This window comes from Lathamus discolor, chromosome 1 (genome assembly GCF_037157495.1).
Source record: "Lathamus discolor isolate bLatDis1 chromosome 1, bLatDis1.hap1, whole genome shotgun sequence".
Classification (NCBI taxonomy): Eukaryota; Metazoa; Chordata; class Aves; order Psittaciformes; family Psittacidae; genus Lathamus; species Lathamus discolor.
The window spans coordinates 72,116,740-72,133,238 of NC_088884.1; the positions used below are offsets into that span (position 1 = coordinate 72,116,740).

The 16,499-nt window shown below is 45.0% G+C and overlaps 1 protein-coding gene across 2 annotated transcripts in view; it reads right to left on the reverse strand.

Moving 5' to 3' along the window:
* The window catches only part of ABTB3 (ankyrin repeat and BTB domain containing 3), a 171,780-nt gene that overhangs the window by 134,607 nt on the left and 20,674 nt on the right, over positions 1-16,499 (reverse strand). The gene's annotated exons all lie outside the window — the stretch shown is intronic.

The window sequence follows — 16,499 nt, forward strand, 5'->3', positions numbered from 1 at the left end:
TGTGTCTTCACAAGGCTTCGCTCATTAAATAAAACAAGGTTGTGACAGCTCTGCTTTGCTCAGGGTACTGTCCACCGAGGTTACAACCCACAGCCCGTGACAGGCATGTGGCTGAGCACACCAGCTTTGTCCCTGCTGAAGCAGGCAGTGCCGGGCTCCATCGCCACCACCGCTGCCAGCTTCCCGAGCTCCCCACACCATCACACGCCGCTCGCTTCCATTCCTCTCGCTGCTGTTTCACCAAACAGCACTCGACTTAAATGTTCACAAGCTGGGGTGCTGGCAGGGGCTGCTGGCAGGGGCACACACCAGAGCAGACACACTGCTTCTGCAGAGTGGGGCTGGTCAGGGCTGCGAACACCTCTGCAGGGAGCAGAATGGATCTCTGCTGATGCTCGCGAGAAAAACTATAAAACACACCCGTAAGAAACACAAGTGGCCCTGTGTGGGTAGGAAGGGTACGACCCAGAAGTTGCTGCACAAGTGATGAGGAGCAGAGGCCTCAAGCTCTTATTTCCAGCTTTCCCACACTTTTCATTAGGGAACAGCAGGGTTAAAGCCATCAACCCCAGCTGCATCAAGATTTATTCCAGGCTGCTAGCCCACAACTACATGCATTTTGAGTTTCTCAAAATAAATGTATTGTAGAGGTACAAACTCTCTCCATCCAACATTAATTATTATTAATGCTAATTACTAACATGAAACACTCCCCACGGAAAACGCAAAGCATATCTTTAGCTGTCAGCCTGCCCAACAGCTGCTGGAGCCAAGAACAGCAGGCATCTGCTTACTAGGAGGTTTTCCTGACATGGAGGAAGCATTACAGAGAGGGTCTCACACCTAGCATTACAAATAAGTAGACTCTGGGGTGAAAAATGGGCATTCTGAACCAAGGAACACAGTGCAGATTGCATGCAGACTAGTATTTGCCATTTATTGATTAAAGCTATATGTATCAGCTCACAGTTGCTGTAACTCCCTCTGAACAGGCACTCTTTACCAAAAAGTGAAGGCAATCAACGTTATAAACACTGTTAAGTACCATATGGAAGCTGTGCCCAACCTAATGCTTGGTGAACTGAACTTGGAAGTCCCATGGAAATCAGCACCTCGGACCGTAATCTCCCACGTGCATTCCCATCACAAGGCTTACACGTAATTTGTGTCCAAATTCAAGGGAACAAGTAAAGGAAACACCCTAGCTTCTCGCTTGGGCAGTCCTCAGTCAGCCCAGGAACTTTTCCATGCAAATTTAACTGGTTTGAAGTCACACTTTGTGTTGAATAGATGTAAATTGGGGTAGGGCCAGCTCCCACCCCTGCATCCCTGACCTCAGTGGAAATCCCACAGAGAAGCCCATCAGCTCTGAGGAAGCCCCGCATACAGGGCTGCTCCCAGCCAAGCTGCTGCTATGCCAACCCACCCAACTTGCAGGTCACAACTGAGGCTCAATATTCAAGAAGAGCATAAACCCACATTTCCGGCACCTGGCTACCTACAGAAAGGGACTCCATCAACTAGCACCGTCATGCAGACTCACACCAGTAGCCACAAAGCCTCAAGGGACAGAGCAGAGGAAGGAAGAGCAACACGGAACATGGGAAGGTTGACCTAGCAGCACGGTACACCTGGCCAAGAGGCTCCCAGGTGGAGAGGGTGCTTTCCCTTTCTCCTGGCCCTCTCTGCAGCAAGTGGGGCTGCAAACAAGGTGAAGTCTGACCAGGCATGAAAAGAAAAGGCACTGAAGGAAGAGACACCAAGGAGCAAACTGCTGCAGGGTCTCAACAACCAACCCCACCACCATCCTGAAGCTTGCATCAGCGCCAGCTGCGGTGTTCCTCCAGCTGTTTCCTGCATCTGCATTCTCTGGCAGAAAACACTACAACAAGAGAAGACCCACATCATACAGGTTTGTCTCCTGACACTGAAACACAGAACGCATTCAAGTCACTCCTGGGTGGAAGGAGAGGGTTCCAGAGGTAACCACAAGGAAGAAGTGCAAAACTGAGCTGAAGCAAAGTACAACCAGTTTATTTTTCAACTACAACAGTGCAATCAAAGCACCTCCCATATGGGGCATGTGGTGAGAAGCCACCCAAAGCCTGCTCATGCGTTTCATGTGGTCACCAGAAGCCCTGGCACAATTACATCTTTTGTCAGAGCTACTTATTGCTGTAACACACCACATCATCTCTTCTTTTGGTTCACAAGTACCAGTATTTTAACCCCTAAATCAGCAACAACAAAAACACACACACACACACACACACACACAACCAAAACAGCAACAAAAAACAAACAGGAGAGCGAAAAGGATGGTCACCCACCTAACAAGCTTGCCTCCTAAACACATGGTTACGACACAGAGCCCAGTCTCTGCTCTGACACACATCTGTGCTCTTACTCTTCTTTAGAGTACTGTGGTGAAGAAGTGGTGATGATTTACCTTACAGAGTTACACTTTGACGCAGCGGCTGTCCTCCTGTTTTTGAAGAGAAGGGTCTGCTGCTTCAGTAGCCAAAGGATAAGCCAGACAAATACCACATCTTAAGTCCTGAATTAAATACACTGGATTATAGGACATTAGGTATTAGGTGCCCATGGGAGGCACCAAGACCAACCCTCATGGCCACACATATGACCAACAGTCTGGATCCAACCGAAAGCCATTGAGATAGAAGAAAAAAGAAAGCAGGAGGAGGAAAGGATGAACACTTGATTCAAAGCATGACCACTGCCTTAAAGGGAAGGCTTAAATTCACAAACACAAGGTTACCAAGGCGAGCAGCACTGGTGCCAGCATGATCTGCGTCCAAGGGGAAACCTCTTGAGGAACCCTGGAGAGACCCCAGGAGCCCACAGCTAATGTGACAACAGCTGATGGGACCTGAATGGGTCCAGGAGCAATGGCAACCAACCTGCCACACACACACACAGATAAATGCAGCCCTTAGGGAGCACATTGACCAGGGCAGGCAAACAGCATGGCAGTTTGCAAGGAAGGGTGTGCAGGAAGGGTGCTGAAGCTCCACCAGCTTGACTGGGGAGCACAGTATCCACGCTGCAGAAAGCCATGGCCTCTCTAAGCTCGCACACACCTCGACTGAGGCAGCTGCCCAGGCAGGAACATGGTGTCACCCAGCTGTCAGGCTGCAGGGGATACCCCCCCTCTTAGGCTTGTATCAAACAGCAGTAGCGAGCACACCTCACACGGGAGCTCCTCTGCTTGGTGACAGAGCTCCATGAAGGGGTTGAGGGGTATCAGGGAGAGAGACACTACAGGAATCACACCCCACCGTCCCTGAAACAGGCCCCACTGGCCCACGGGAAACATGATACGGAGAATTCCCTATCCTGTCTCTGCCTGGCTGAACACAGTGACTTAAGGGATAGGGGGGAATGGCAACAAGTTCCCACCCGGCACAGCAGGCACGTCTACTCTGTGACTGCCCCACCTGCTCGGCTGCCCTGGCATAACCAGTACAAGGCTCTGCTAGTGGAACCCAAAAATAAGGACCATGGTTCATGTAGCTTGTTAAGTTGGTCTACATGCTGTGTCAAAACTGCTTCCATAAAGAAAAGAAGATGGGTCACTGGCATAGGAGCCTCTCTTCTGAAGGGAACAGAAGGCCCAATATTCACACGGGAGCCACTGCTAAGGGAAGTCTGCTGCCACCCTGGGGCCTGGGTTAAAGACACGTAGAGAAAGCTTCCCACCCTGGTTCAGCCCTCAGGTTATCATCCACTATTGATTCTTCAGGTACGCAGCAATGAAGTTGCAACATGAGGTCCAAGGGCAACCAAGAGAGACTTCAGGGCCTTGGGACAACTGGATCAGGAGCACAAGCAGTGTTCTTGTCCTCTACCCTTCCAGTTGCAGGAAGTGATGAGGGAAGAGCCAGCAGCTCAATACCTGTCACCGGCAGAATTTTGTGGGTTTTGATCATGGGTCGGTTTACACAACACCAGGCCTGTTGGCAACAGACCAGGTACATCTATCCCAAAGGGGGAAAAGGATCTTTGCACAGGAGTTAGCAGGGCTCACTGAAAGAGCGTTAAACTAAACTGGTAAAGCTGGTGAAGGGTCTGGAGACCAAATGCTATGAGGAACAGCTGAGGGAACTGGGGTTGTTCAGCCTGGAGAAAAGAAGGCTTGGGGAGACCTTGTTCCTCTACAACTCCCTGAAAGTAGGGTGTAGCAAAGTCAGTCTCTTCTCCCAAGTAATAAGCGATAGGATAAGAAGAAATAGCCTCAAGTTTTGCCAGGGAAGATATTAGATCAGATATTAGGAAAAACTTCTTCACTTCAAGGGTTGTCAAGCACTGGAACAGGCTTCCCAGGAAAGTGGTTACCATTCTTGGAAATATTTAAAATGTGTAGATGTGGCACTTTAGGGACACGGTTTAGTGGTGGACTTGGCAGTGCCAGGTTAACAGTTGGACCCAATGATCTTGAAAGATCTTTTCCAACCTAAAGGATTCTATGATTCTATAACAAGCTCACCCTGAAAAAAAAAAAAACCTTATTCTGGGTTTTTTATTCAGGCAAATGCGGAGTGATTTCATATGCAGTGCAAACTGGTCAAAAAACAGCTTATGAAGAGATTACAAAGTTTGATTTGAGAATGTGTCAATGATGGCAAGGGCTGAGATTACTTATTTTGGGAGAACAGGAGCAAGCCTACCCCAACAAGACTAAAAGGCTGACACTTGAAAAGTGATACAGGCAAATGTGCTGCAACTGGAAAGGACAGGAAAAAGAAGCAGATAAATCATCTATGGGTACGTGGGATATGTGTAACTACTGCTGAAGAGCTGTGAAACCACAGGAGGGGAAAGCCAGCTAGGTAGGTGGTGCAAAACACGCTCAGAAGAGCATGCAAGTACGGCCTACAAATTCCAGTGGGACGACATGTCTACTAAGGTGCTGCTTTGTTTTCCAGCAGGTATTTACCTCTGCTAAGCGCAATATAATGATATTTGGGTTCCCCAAGAAGAGTAAGTGGGAAGATGGGGGAGTAGAGAGGTGGATTTCTGTATAACGGCTGAGAAAGGGGATTGAGGGAAGCTAGATTGGCAGTGATAACGTAAAATGCTGCACAAACATACACAAATAGCTCCTTTAAAAGGAAAAAAAGTGCTTTGCTCACGACCATGAAAAGCACTGCACTCAGCATTTTTATGCTCGGTGTGTTAGTTTTCTTTACTAACGTGACTGCCAGGGCCTTCCAGGGCTCTGAAAACTTAAACTCTCACTGGAACCCAGCTTCTGCTGATTTATGTTTGCATCATCTAACCTCTGTGAACCTAACCTGGTATCAATGACTAAACTGCTCTGAAATAGGATTATATCACTCGTAGCATGAGCAATATGTGTAAATATTTGGCTTAAGTTTCCAGAGCAGTCCAGCCAGGAAAACTAACCCTGCATTTAACTGGTTGAAAATTGATATAATGTTCAATATTTCTAAATAATGCATAGAATTTACTGTTACCATTTGCTAAATTTACACAAACATGTGTTCCTATACACATTAGTATGCACATATGTATTGACTGTATCTTTACATAGGAACATCACGGATGCTTACATTTGCACATACCTGTATTTTTAGAACACTTTGCAATGTCCCCAGTCATCACATACAAAAGCCAAATTGTGCCAAATATAAAAGAAGAAAAAAGAGATAATCAAATCGCAACAGTCTCATCTTTCAGTGCAAAATAATTTTGTTTGTAATACGATTTTAAGCATATCAGCCTGTAGAATGTAAACCTGTACAGCATTCTTTCTCCTGAAATAAAAGTATTACCTAGTTCCTGTAATAGTTCTTGATCTAACAGTTGTCACAGGTTCTGCAAGGAGCAAGGCTTTGCCAATGGCCACAGCATGCTCCTGAGAGATGAAACCTCTAAGGCTTATCTAATTCATTGCCTGACTTCTGCCAAGCCTCTGTGTGTGCCCATCAAAACACATTTCACCGGCCAAAGGACCTGCCTGCAGAGCTACAGTATACTGCACATACTCCCAACTCTTCATACCTGGGTCCATCTCTCTTGACCTCTAATAGACATTTCCAATGGGACATGGATGAGCTCATCTCCGGAGCCATCACATTTCACATTAGGATGGAGACAGCAGTTGGTTGTGTACTTTCTGCTCTTGTGCTATTTTGGTAACCTTGTCGAGACGCTTCTCTATCAAGCAGAGAAGGCACTATATATGGGAGAATCTACCAATGCATTGAAGTCTTCCAGCCCATAAGAAGCAATCTGATATCCACTCCACAGCATCAGCAGCCAGTAAATGTAACTCCTGTTACAACAGCTGACAGACTAAAGCAGAAGTAACAGCACACCAGGCAATGGGATCCCTGGCAGGTGCTTTCCTCCAGTTGTTGCACCATGGGCAGGAATGTTTCCTCAACCCCAGTTTGCTGCCGGTAAGAAAATAGTTGCCATCACCCTCAAGAATGAAGCGTGCAGCATGGCTCTGGATGTCAAGCTAAAATAGCTCATTCAGGCACGGAGTATTAGGTCCCGTCCCTCTCTGCACGCAAAAAACCCTAAAGCATTTTGAAGCATGGGGCCCAAGCCAGCTCCAAATGAAGTCAACAAGAGCTTTTTCAGCGACATACCCAGAAGCTGGCTCACACCACAAGTGATCAACGAATGCTGTTCCAAAAGGCTGAAGGAGCAGGTGATCATTTGGTCATGACCATTCTGGACCAAGCACTAACTCTACATACACAGACACCCTTCTATACATATGCAAGATGTGCTCTACCTATTTTGACAACTGCAGTTCAGTTTCAGTTAGATAACAAGCAGGTAAATGTAATATAGCATATTAAATAAAACTAAAGCAATCTTTTCTTCAGATCCCCTCTTGGTAAATTTTTTCCTGCGAAGTAGAAAGAGGCTAATTTTCACTCCATGTGGGAATTATAAAGGCATGCAGATTAACACTTGTACTCTATTTTCTTGCAAAAGCTGCCATTTCTCATAAGCTGTATTAAACCCTAAGTTCTGAGTTTGAGAAGATGGTGCTGCTCAACCCTGTGAAAACAATGTGTGGCGGTGCAGCATCCCCTGCCCTGCTGGAGCTAAGTAAATTATAACCTTCACTTCTTTTAGAGCAACAGCCCCAGCTGCAGAGAAATGATTCTTTCAAATGACAATATAAAATGACACAGTCAAGCTGCCCAACTTCATTCCCAGAGAGATTTTCTTTCAGGATGCAATCTGGTTTGAGTGAAGGGAGTTATCTGAACACTTCATCAGAATAGAGAGGACAGAGGTGTCAGCAGTGGTTTCAACCTCTTGCAGTAAGCATTCCTCAATATACATAAAACACTCATGCACTATTATTGAAAAGGAAGAGAGTCACCCTAAATGTTCTTCTATGTCCCTGAAACAGTCCCTGAATGAATTGAATAATATATATATAATATTCAATATAATTTTCAATATAATTGAAAATAAATAAATGAATTCACTACATTTCAGCAGGCTCTGAGGGCAGGATTTAAACTTCACGCTGGGGGAGGGAGGAAAGGAGCACCTCAGCACAGGCAAAATAAAATGGGATTTCCAGTGGGCAGTATTTGAGCCCTGAGGAACTCAAGGTGGTTGCTCCACCTTACAGTTAACCTCCAAGATGCGGTCCCCAAGCTTGGTCTCAATGGCTCAAGCCACCAAGAGTGCCCTGTGGCTGAGCCAGGCTTGGTATCATAGAAAAGCTCTCACGTTTGGGTGCTACAAAACCCTTCAGTCTAGCTGGGATACCTCATCCTGGCCTTGGTTTGAAGATAAGATCAAGCAGCTCATAAAGATCGTAACAGGTAGAAATATTCATTGTGATAGGAGAAAATGTGTGGGAAGCAATGTGATGTGGAAATTGGCTGAAGCACAACAGACCCCAGCACCAGGCTAACCTGAAAGACTTTGAAGGTGCTGGACAAAAGCAGCCCAGCAAGAAAATCCATTTGCAGAGGAAATAAAACCTTCACACATGGTTTGAAGAAATAAGTTCTGCTGCTGTTGCTCGGTTTTGTTTGCTTGGTTGGTTCTGGTTGGTTGGTTCTCATTCTCACTAGCTGGTTGAGGGAAAGAAAAGACATGAAAAAAGAAAAAAAATCACATCTTAGGACTTCTATGGCCATGTATTTTTAGCCTCGGAGTAGAGTACCTCTTCCGAGGGGATGATGTTCCTTATTTCCATGAACAAAGACCACTCTTCCCCATATGCACGTTTGCATTGACTCTTCTACACCAACACAAACACTGCGTCCATCCATCACTGCTGGTGAGCAATCACACACCCCACCCACAGCAGCCACGCTTCACCAGGCAGCACAACACAGCATACAGGAGGTATTTTGCCCATCTTAAGGACACAAGGACAGGGTGTGCATATTGTATAGACTGATTTGAGCACATCACAGCTGGGGGGTGTTCACTTTAGGAGGCACAAGGAAAGGGAACTGGCACTATCTGCTTCACATGGTTGAAGGTGATGCTGTTACCTAGTGGTACTACTAGGGAGACAGCAATGGTCCCTCCTGCCCCTATGTACCAGGGAATTCCCTGGTGTCACTGCCCACAGGCTGGCCAGTGCTCACGGAGGGCAGCACTGGTGAGACCCGCTGAACATAGAGAAGAATACAAGTCAAATAGCTGATTGCATCTCACTCGCTCACTCATATATACACATTCATTACACTGCTTTTTGAGTCAAGAACCTCCTTCCAGTCAGTGAGCTTACTCTTGCAAAAGCATGAGAACATTAGCAAAACAATAAAGGAAAAGTATCAGAGGTATTTACTACCTTCATTAACATTCACACAGAACATTTTGCAATATCACAGAGGAATAAAAATCCCACACAGTCAGCCTGTATTTATGAGAACTTCTTAGAAGCACTACTGGCTTCTAGTTTCCAGTATAAGACATGAACCGGCGCCCCGGAGACTGGGCTGCTGTACAGCGTGAGTAAAACCAGGGTAAGTCTACCTGTTTGCAAGTGTAAGAAGGTAGATGCTACCAGGTCAAAATCAGAAGCCTACGAACTCTGCTAATCCGTGCTTATCTTGAGTTACCCTGCTGGAAATGACTAACTGGGCTTGGGCTAATTTCTCAAGAACAACTCACTCATCAGTTAACCTTCACAAGCTGTGAACTCTCAGAAACAGGGGAGGTGACCTTGACAGGATGCAAGCACATAGGAATGACTAAAGGGGCCATAAGGCCACATTATCAGCAGATGCACCTGAAATGTAAGGTAGTTTGAAACGAGAACAGCAAGTCTTCACTGGCATCCTGGCCACAGCCCTCAAAAGCCCTATCTTCTGTGCTTAGCACTTGTTTCCCAATGCTGTTGATAAGCAGAGAGAGGATCTTTTACATTTTTTGCTTCCCTTGTCAGGCCATGCATGCAATGCAGGGAGCAAGAATTAACCCCTGACAGTGGAGCAAATGAGTTGAGAAGGTGCTGTTAAGACTGGGAGCATACCCAAGCACCAAAGAAGTGAAGTCCCCTCAGCCAAGAAACAAGACATCTAACATGATTTCCTTTTCCACTTTCCCAGAACCTCTCAAAAATGGCATACAATGAAGAAATACCACTGCCAAAGTGATTTCAGTTTTAAGCTCCCTGCATGACAGGAGAACATACAGTAGGTTTAAGCATGACTTCCAGCAAGAGCTAGCTCCCACTAGCATAACCAACATCAAGAAATCCAGGCCCTTTCTCATGCTGCCTCTAGTACAGACCAGCTTATTTTACCCCAGCACATACGAATGCTAAGCAGGTCCACTTAACAATGCATTACTTGCTCTTGGACATATTATATTCTCTTGTAGTCCTGGAAGGCAAATAACATTTGCTTTCTGCAACACATCAAACTGAATACTCACATTTGGTTAGGTAGTTATATGAGGTATCCTCAGGCTTTCTCTGCTCCTCTGCATTTTAATAATCTCTTTTTAATTTCTAGCTGATAGCATTTTCACCCCAAGTGTATTAGTGTTTCCACACACCTATGCTAATGCCAGCACCGCAAGCAGCTGCCCATTCTTCTTCATTCTCCTGGTCTTCCTACACTTTCTGTCTCGCAGTTGCTTCCATATGTGAAAAGCATTCCCAACTTGCCATCTTCAGATAACTGGGTATTATACGCCTCACTTCTACTTCATCCAGGCCACTTGTTAATACATAGAAAACTTCACAGAGACAACATCAATACTCTTTCACACTATACAGCGAGGTCTCAAGATTTTTTTCCTAGCTTGAGCTATGTAACCAATCCATTAGTGCCGTATGAAAACCAATTTTTTAATCTTACTTTTCAGCAGAATAAAAAATATCATAATGCCAAGCTCCAAATAAAATGAATTGTCCTGTATTTTTCTTAAGTATGTGAGTATCTTTCCAGATTTTGCTTTTAAAGCCCTGCTGGTGCCTGCAATTCCTTGAAGCATTCTTACGCTACACCACATGAAAATAAACTGCATTTATCCCCTGCAGAGTCAATCTGCACACCAACAATAAACATCCTAATCCTGCCTCTTCTAATAGATGAAACTCTGACCTCAGATGTGTATGCAAGGTTGTCACTGACTTTAATGAAGACCGGAAAGTATATTTAAGGGCAAAATTGGAAATACAGCCTGGCTTTTCTCAGTATTTCATATAACCACTCCAACAGACTCCTTAGGGCCTTTTTACCCAGGCCTCTGTAATGAGCTTTTGTGCACTGCACCATCTTTCCCCCCTGACTCCGAATTTCAGAAACCTTAATTTAACTCAGAACATAAACAGCAACTCCAGAGACCATTTCTAATCCCATGTATTCTTGTGGTGCAGCTTCGTAGCACATTGTTCTTTCATAGCCTCTGCTCATCCATTTGCTGCAGCACACTGAAAACAAGCCCAGCCGGGCATTCAGCTCCCCAAGGGTCAGGCACATAGGAAAGCTTTAGGGCACATGTCAAAACCATATGTAAAGCAGGGATTTAGGGCAGTAGCACATAACACTGCTCTTGAAGACAATTAAAAACCTCAGCTCAGGTGATGTACCCATCTCACAAGCCCAGCTCTCAAGCCAGCTGGGCTCCCCTAGATGGGGACCTTGCCACCAGCCAGCAGATGTTTGCCAGCGCAGTTCCTAATGTACAGAAATAACTCCATGGATGCTGGCTTTTGAGAAAGAATAAAGCAAACTAAAACACTCAGCCTGATGTAGTGAAACTGCTTTCCAAAAGAGGCTCCTCTGAAAACAGCACTGCTGGATTCACATTCCTCCATAAACCAAATCCACATTAGGCTTTACCAAGCCCAATTCTAGCCCTATGACGAATGACCCATTTAAACAATGAAGCCCAGCACAAAGCAAGGATAATAAACACAATGCAGAGTTTCTTCTCAAAGGCATTAAGCCCAGGGCTGGTAAAGGCAGAGATCACTGCTGTGGACCTGCAGTGGGGTCCAGCTCCCTCCCAGCTCACATGGGCTATGGTTACTTGGAGGAAAATGTGTCACATCCCACCCTTCCTTGCCTCAGACGGGCGCAATCTGTGGCACAAACCCTTAAAGTTCCCCAGATACTCACTTTCTGCCACCTCCCCTGCTTGCTGCAGCAGCCCGGGCGCTGGACAGGGCTCAGACAACAGCTCTAGTTCCCAGCCCTCTTTCAAGGTCTCAGGGAGATGGTCTCCCAGGGCATCCACCTATGTCCTGCTCCTCCTCTGCTCCCCCAAAACACTCCCCTCCTTCCATAACATAGGAATAGCAAAGCTTCACTGGCTCACAGCATGGTGCCAAGGAAGCAAGATGGGGTCATGGGTTCCTCCAAGCTGCAGGGACCAGGCAAAGCCGCTGGACATGTCGCATGCATGGGTGGCCATGCACAGGTTCAGCTCCCAGACACAGGAGCAGGAATGATTTCAGGTTTTGCAGATGCCTGCTGCTGAGGAAGCACTCCTATTGTGCTGAGGGGTGGGACGGTGAGTAAGAGCCCTTCATCACCCAGCACAGCTTTGCACTGCTTCCCTGTTTACTGGGTGGGAGGCCAACAAGAGATAAACTGGTTTGTGTTACACTATTAGTTATGATAGTGACATCGCAGCAAAAGAAATGCTTTTTGTTTCCTCCAGCTCCCTGCTGGAGTTTCCATTAGGCACAGAAAAATTCAGATAGTACAACCATTTTCAATTCAAATGCTCCTGCTGTGCCCTCACCAGGACGAGTCCCCAGGGAGAAGTTTTGCTATTGCCAGCAACTGATAAAAGAGTAAACACCATACTACCCCACTCTCAGGTGTTCAGCCAGATGGTTATCTGAAAATAAAAAGCAAACAACATTCAAAACTCCATCATCTTTCCCCAAAATGCTTGTGACCTCTGCATCTGATTTTGCACGTGCTCTTTGAGATGAAGGTTATGTGAAATACTCGCATTCCAGGAACTGTTGAGAAGTGTACAGGTTATCTACGGTGCTGATTGCACTGGTTAAAAATAGCAGCTGATAACACGAGACAACACTTCTGCCCACTCCTTAAAAACCAAAAGTGACAGGCAAGGTGAGAAAAGATTAAGAACACGCAACTGGATTCCACTTTCAAATCCTCAAAACCATCCAAACACGGAACCGTTGTCACAGCCTCAGGGCATTGCCCACTTGATTCTGACATGGACATCACCTCATACTCCCCTTGCATAAAGGGGCTTCCACAAAAACCATGAAGACTTAAAGGGTTACTAATCTGCTGCCCTGTTAAACTGTGGATAAGCTAAGGCACAAATAGGGCTGGTGACTGGTAGGTGTTAAATGAGTTGAGCCCCTTGTCATGGGGCCCTAAGATCAAGCAGGCTGCTGCCACACTGCTTCAATGTGATGCTGAGACAAGGCATACACAGCATGACCCCATGTGCTGCTATGGGGTGAGCACTGCACCCACTGAAGTACAACTTCCATTCACAGACTGAGACACACACACCCTACACTGTGGGTGAAGCGTGTGAGATGACAAAAAGTCACTTAAACGAAATAATAATTTACTACTCAACTACTCACACGTTTTCTCTGCAGGTTGGAGCCTCCAACAACAGCCCCAGTGACTACATTTCAACTCCAACAGCAGCCATGTGCAGAAAATGGTGCTAGAGCTCCCCGCACCGAAACCAGGTGGATGTCCTCAGTGAAGCTACAACAGAAACCTGCTTGTTTTCATCACCGGAAAACGTGGATAGAAAATAAACTATCAGCACCAAGCACCTCTTCTAGCTTCAGGGTAATGACAAACGCATGCAAAGAAGGGCAAGCTCTGAAAATAACAACTCTCTCAAATAAATGTGCACACCAGGGACAACTCAAAACAATACAAGAGGTGTAAACCAGCTGGATGGAGATCAGGAAAGATCTCACCTGGCACTCAGCAACCTGCTGGACTGAACAGTAACCACGCCAGAATGGCTTCTGGTCCTTAAGTCTTACCCCACCCCTCAGTAATGACATCATGTGCTGGCCTCTGGCATGTCACTTAGTCTGCTTTCCTGAGTGTTTCCACCTATAAAATGGGAATAATCACATTTAATTTCCTTGCAGAGCTGTTATTAGGGTTAATTAGCTAATGTTTGTACACTGCTTTGAAAAATGTAGGAGTGCTCACTCTCTCCTGCCTCACTTTCTCTATATATAAATATATGATGTCCTATTATCATAACCATCTGTGCCAGTGGGAAACTTTAATTGCTGAGCTAGCTCTCGGGAAAGACCTGCCATCCTATAATATATAGGTCAGAGGACTTGGTGAACTGTGAAGGTAACGATAACACATTTCAATGGGGAATGCAATGAGACATGAGGTAATGCTAAATTTGATGCTAGAAGGGAGGTGTTCACTAAAAAACAAGAAGAAAAATCTTGGTGGCTCTTCTGCATGAACCAAGTACTAAGGAAGGGACTTACAATCTGTCTTCAGGAAAACAAATTTATCTTCAGCTAAAACAACTGAGAAAACAGTGACCTGCATTTCAAAATGCAAAGGATGGGATACCCTACAGGCTAACCTGGAAGAAATACATGTGAAAGCAATTCCATTGCTACAGAGAAACAAGTGGGTCAAAATAAATGGCTCCTCTGGCTTTTGGCAGTGAGCTCATTTCTTACATGAGAAAAAAAAAATGAGAGAGGAAAGAAAAGTTATGAAGCCTGAATATACACTGGAGGTAAAATATTATAAGGCACAAAGGGGACAAACAGTAGGGTTTTTGTTTAGCTTTTACTTTGAAAGAGTAATGGGAAACAAGTATATGTTTTTATAAATATAACCAAGGAAAATACGGGAGAGAGAATGAGTCTATTGTTGAACAAGGCAGGGGATCACGTAACAAGACTCCAGATGGATGGAGCCACTCAGTAGTTATTTCCCTATGTGCTCTGTACAAAGGACACAGAAGTATTTAGCAGGAGATACAATTCGTGATCTAGGTAAGCCTGGAAAAAAAAATAAGAAGAAATGTGAGTGTGTATCCATTTAATCAACATGCCAAATTCTTTCTATAGCAAACATCTACTGAAGTCAATGGAGTTAAACAAGGGATATATTTAGCCTACCATATTACAACTCAATAAGACCAAACGACAGGCACAGGAGGGATCTAAAGAAACCAAATGTACACTGAGACCATAAAACTGCTGTGGAGCAGTTTTCAAGCTAATACAGAACTACCAAGATATGAGGAGTCTAGAGATAAACAGCTTGTAGAAAATAAATACAACGTGGGGATGGGGTAAGACACAGAGTTAGGAAATTCCAATCAACTGCTTTATTAGAAGAAATAAAACACACAACATAAAACAGCATGATGAGTAAAAGAAAAGTTCAAGAATTATTCTGCCCAGAGAAACCCAAATGTCTTCCAATCATGCAAGTCTCTTGGAGGGAATGAATCCCAGATTAAGCAAGCAGTCATTACTACTTATTCCTATGGGATTACAAATATATATGTAAAAGTATAATTTATATATATATGTGTATATATATATTTATATATGTATATATATGTAAGAGTATGATTTCCACAGTAATCACACAAAAACAGAGAATGGGAAAGTCCTCTGTCAGAGTGTACACTCCACTGTGCCTGTGTAAATCTGGATAACATTCACCAGCTGCTGTGGATTCAGCCCAGCAGACCTGGAAGCCAAGACTGGACCAGCCCTGGACCCAATCCATTCACAGTGTGAACTAATGCTCTTAGGATAGGTGTTAATTTAGCACAGAGCAATAACGGCGTTCTCAGCTCACACTGGAAAGCAAATCACCACTCATGCCAGAGGAACCATTAATAAATCACTGAGCATGGTCAGACCTCAAGCTGCTGGACAGAGGAACCAGTTATGCAGACAGATTCAGATGAACTCAAACCCATATTCAGATCACTGACTCTCTCCCCTGGAGACCAGCATTACTGCTGGGAACATGCCTGGAGATTTTTCAATCACCTACCTGAATCAGAGATCCGCATCTCTTGTTAGTGTGCTTGCTGTGAGCTTAAACAACCCAGGTGTACCAGAACCATGGGCAGACCAGCCAGTTGGCAATTTAGAGCATTTAAATAGTCTTACAATATTTTATCACAAAATTTTGCCTATTTACAGTATTGGTGGAGGAGGAAAAAGTTCCTATTGCACCCACAACCTTTACACAGAACCAATAGATCTCTAAGTGTGAAAAGCACTAATAAGAGTGTTTTTACAGAAAATCACTTAAAAAACAGAAATACCAAGCAAATTTGATGATCAAATCATATTTACAAAAGGCAGGGAACAGAATCTGATGACAGGAAGATGGCCTGATTGCTCTGGCCCTCTTCTTACAGCCTGGTAAGAAACCCCACTTCACTGTGATGAGCACTGAGGAGGTGACCAGGTGATGGAGAACCATCACTGCAGGGGAAGACTGAGTGAAACCATGCAATGAGCCCACAGGCCAGGGAGACACACACACTCAGGAAGGATAAGTCTTTGTCCAGCCAAAATGCACAATCCTGTGCTAAAAGCTGCAGGTTTCAGGACAGGGAGGGAAGGGGTAGGAAAGACACAATTGCAGAGATGCCACCACGAAGATCCTCCTAAACCTGGAGGTTTAGGAGGTATAGGAGCTTTGAGGAAATGTGTTAATAGCTCAGGAAGAGAAGAGGCAGTGGAAACAATTAGATAATTTATGTGTAACTGAAACACAGCAATATATGGCAGCAAGGGGGTAGATAACATTCAACAGATGAAAAGTCACAAGCAGCTTCAAACAAAGACTTCTTTAAGTTATGGTAAAGCAGTATCCTACCAAGACACCAGGGTGTGGGCTTCCTGGTGCTTACCCAAACAGCTCCTCCACTGGCACCAGACCTCAAAATTGCTTTTTATTTGACATTATCTGCCCTGCCTGTGGAGGTGCTTTGTAAATAAATCGTCCCTAATAACACCCCAGCAA